General features: G+C 36.7%; 1 pseudogene; it reads left to right on the top strand.

The window, feature by feature from the left end:
* The first annotated feature begins 1,037 nt into the window (after positions 1 to 1,037).
* LOC139753623 (elongation factor 1-alpha 2-like) lies at positions 1,038 to 2,685 on the top strand (annotated as a pseudogene).
* The last annotated feature ends 1,422 nt before the right edge of the window (positions 2,686 to 4,107 follow it).

The following is a 4,107-nucleotide window of genomic DNA, read 5'->3' as shown; positions in this document are numbered from 1 at the left end:
TTGGAGCCAATGAATACCCTGAAGTATTACCTTCGGTTTTTGGCATTTTCGTCAGAAAAATAGATTTCCTTTAAAAACTCCTGATAAGACGTATTTTTCATGGTGAATAGAAATCTGATGTAGAAATATCGATTAGTCGTCTTTATGACATTCCATTAAGCTGTTAAATGAAGTCAATTTTGAAATAGTTTCTTGTCCTTTGTATTATATTTACTGGGTATGTATCGGTAACTCAGAGCATTATGATATATTTTCATGTTTAATTCATGTATAGAGGTGTTTGAGTATTCTATTTTTCAATTCTGAAACAAAAAGTTTTTGGAGCCAAAAAATCCCCTGAAGTATTACCTTCGGTTTTTGGCATTTTTCTCAGAAAAAATAGATTTCCTTTAAAAACTCATTATAAGAAGAATTTTTCATACTAAATACAAATCTGATGTACAAATATCGATTAGTCGTCTTTATGACATTCATTTAAGCTGTTAAATGAAGTCAATTCTAAAATATTTTTTCTCCTTTGCATCGTAACTCAGAGCATTATGATATATTTTCCATGTTCAATTCATGTATGGAAGTGTTTGAATATTCTATTTTTCAGTTTTGAAACAAAACTTTTTGGAGCTAAAATATACCGTGAAGTATTACCTTCGGTTTTTGGCATTTTCGTCAGAAAAATAGATTTCCTTTAAAAACTCAGTATAAGAAGACTCTTTCATGCTAAATACAAATCTGATGTTAAAATACCGATTAGTCGTCTTTATGATATTCAATTTAGGTCTTAAGTGAAGTCAATTTTCAAATACTTTCATGTCCTTCTATTATACGTTCTGGGTATGTATCGGCAACTCAGAGCATTATGACATATTTTCCATGTTTAATTCATATATAGAAATTTTTGAAGATTCTGTCTTTCAATTTTGGCACTTTTCTCAAAAAAATAGATTTTCTCTAAAACTCATTATGAGAAGTATTTTACATAGTAAATAAAAATCTGATGTATAAATACCGATTAGTCGTTATTATGACATTCAATCAAGATGTTAAATGAAGTCAATTTTGAAATAGCGTCTTGTCCTTTGTATTATTTTTACTGGGTATGTATCGGTAACTCAAAGCATTATGATATATTTTCATGTTTGATTCATGTATAGAAGAGTTTGAGTATTCCATTTTTCAGTTTTGAAAGAAAAAGATTTTGGAGCCAAAAAATACCCGGAAGAATATATTGCCTTCTGTTTTTGGCATTTTCGTCAGAAGCATAGATTTCCTTTAAAAAGTCATTATAAGAAGAATTTTTCATGCTAATTACAAAACTGATGTTAAAATACCGATTAGTCTTCTTTAAGACATTCAATTATGGTGTTAAATGGAGTCAATTTTGAAATGCTTTCTTGTCCTTTGTATCATATTTACGTGGTATGAATCGGCAACTCAGAGCATTATGATATATTTTCCATGTTTAATTCATGTATAGAAGTGTTTGAGTATTCTATTTTTCAATTTTGAAACAAAAAGTTTTTAGAACCAAAAAATACCCTGAAGTATTACCTTCGGTTTTTGACATTTTCTTCGGAAAAATAGATTTCCTTTACAAACTCATTTTATGAAGTATTTTTCATGCTGAATACACATATGGTGAATTATCGTTTAGTCGTCTTTACGACTTTCAATTAACCTGTTAATTGAAGACATAAACCTTTAAAATGCTCACTCTATCTCCCTTTCTTCATCACTCTGTTATTACTTCCCCTTTCACTGATGTTTGCATTTGTTCTCTTTTCTTATGAACGTTATTTACCTTCTTCCAAAAGTTTAATGATACTCTCTCACACCAACTCTCATTTCCCCTCTTTTTCAACCCTTGCACCTTCTTATTGACCTCCTGCCACCTTCTTTTGTACATCTCCCAATTATTTGCAGTCCTTCCTTGTAAGTATCGTCCAAATGCCTCTCTTTTCTCTTTCACTAACTACTTTACTTCTTCGTCGCACCACTCTACCCTTTCTAATCAGCCCACATTCCACCTTTCTCCTGCTGCTGGTACTCGAGACTTTGAAGCTGGTATCTCAAAGAACGGAAAGGCCCCGTGAGCATACTCTGTTTTGTTTCACACTAGGTGTCAAACAGCTCATCATCGCAGTTAACAAGATGGACAGCACAAAGCCCAAGTACTGGAAGGATCGTTTCGATGAAATCAAAAAGGAATTGGTCGCTTATGTTAAGAAGGTTGGCTACAACCCTGTTACAGTGCCTATCATCCCAATCTCTGGCTTTAGTGGTGACAACATGATTGAAAAATCTGAAAACAACCTTGGTGGACCCAGGAATCAATCGACTTCAAGAGCAGGTCATACAAGTATTCCACCTTGTTTGATGATTTGGATAACGTTGACCCTCCAGCCCAACCTGTAGACAAACCTGCTCGTCTTCTGTGCAAGATGCGTATAAGATTGGTGGCATTGATACAGTGCCAGTGGCCGCGTTGATAATGGCATCTTGAAGCCAGGTATGATAATAAACTTTGCCCCAATTGGACCCACTACTGCAGTGAAGTCAGTGGAGTTGCATCACGAAGCTTTTATGGGATGGCCTTGATTTGGGCCTCAGCTGCTCGTGCCGCCTCAGCTAACATAAAAGAAATATAATCCTGTTTTCTCTTTCATACTTGATCGCTGTTTCCCGTGTTTGTGAAGTAGCGCCAGGAACAGCCGAAGAAAGGCCGCATTCGCTCACATCTATTCTCAAACTGTCATATGTAATGCACCGAAACCACAGCTCCACAACCAGCCCCCACAGACTTTTCTACGGTTTCCCCCGATTGCTTCATGTACTCTTGTTCACTCTGGATAGCATCTCGCCCATTCTCTATCTGTATATTCCTAAATGCTCCCAGAACGTTGCCACCTGAAACCCACCCTATGACTCACCTCTGCTTCTATGGTTACATTTGTTGCCATGACCTTTCCCAACTATCTAAAATACCCTCCCTACTTCCTCCTACTTTTCTCCCTTCAAACTCACACCTCAACTAACCTGTTTCTTTCCAGTGCTAAACCTAATGACTTGCTTGTATTCATATTTACAGTCAAGTATCTCTTTAAACACACTTTCCCGACTTCGGAAACAAAATTCTACAGTTACTGATTCGATTCTGCCACCAATGACATGTCATCGGAAAACAATAAATGACTCTCCTATCAAGCACTTCCAACCGTGCTAGATAGGAGACCAACCTTTTCCGGGCCCAAAACCCTGGCATTCAACTTCCCGCACAACAATATCCATAAACAGATTGAACAGCCAAGATAACACCACACTTCCTTGCTGCAGACTCTCCTTTACATGGAACGTCTCGCCCTCCTCTTCCTACTCACACACGCGCCTTACTACCTGAATAAAAACTCGGTAAACCTTTCTGCAGCTTTCCTACCGAGTCCCACTCCCAGTTGTTCGTGATACCTTCCACAAAGCATCTCTATGAACTTTATCATACTTTCCCCGAGTCTACAAATGTTACATACAGAATCTTGTTTCTCAGTATTTTTCACACGTTTGTCTTAAGGATAACACGCTTGCAATGATTCAGTGTAGTGATGAATAAATTGCCGAGTGGGAGTCGTAGGGAGGGAGAGTTTTCTTCAAACCAAATCCATCAGATCCCTTTGGTGTATAGTAAATCAAAGAAGCATATTATATTTCTAAAATAATTCTATGACCGTTGGTTTGGAGTCATAGATAGTCAGTCTCGTTTTTGTGGTCACATCGTTCAGGACTTTGGGTCACCTAGATGATGGTTTGCTCTAGATAATTAAGATTGGAGAATGTAAGGGCTCTATCCCACCCACGATTTGTATAAGAATTCGACTACTTTCTATGGTGTACGTTGAAGTCTCCTACATAAAGGTTTTCAGCTTGTGAGTCATGTCACAGCCTGGCAGGTTGTCTTTTTATCAACCCCTTCCTGTATATCGTATCAATTACTACTCTGAGTCGTATACTGGTCCATTGTATAAATATAATCTGTATCATCTTTTAATTTCCTCCTCTTTTCCCTCTTTTTTCCCTTATTCATATTTATTGCTAAGGACAGTAACAAATAGATAGACG

The sequence above is a fragment of the Panulirus ornatus genome, chromosome 15, assembly GCF_036320965.1.
Source record: "Panulirus ornatus isolate Po-2019 chromosome 15, ASM3632096v1, whole genome shotgun sequence".
Lineage (NCBI taxonomy): Eukaryota > Metazoa > Arthropoda > Malacostraca > Decapoda > Palinuridae > Panulirus > Panulirus ornatus.
Note: the sequence above shows the minus strand (reverse complement) of the source record. Positions and strands in the feature narration are given on the sequence as shown.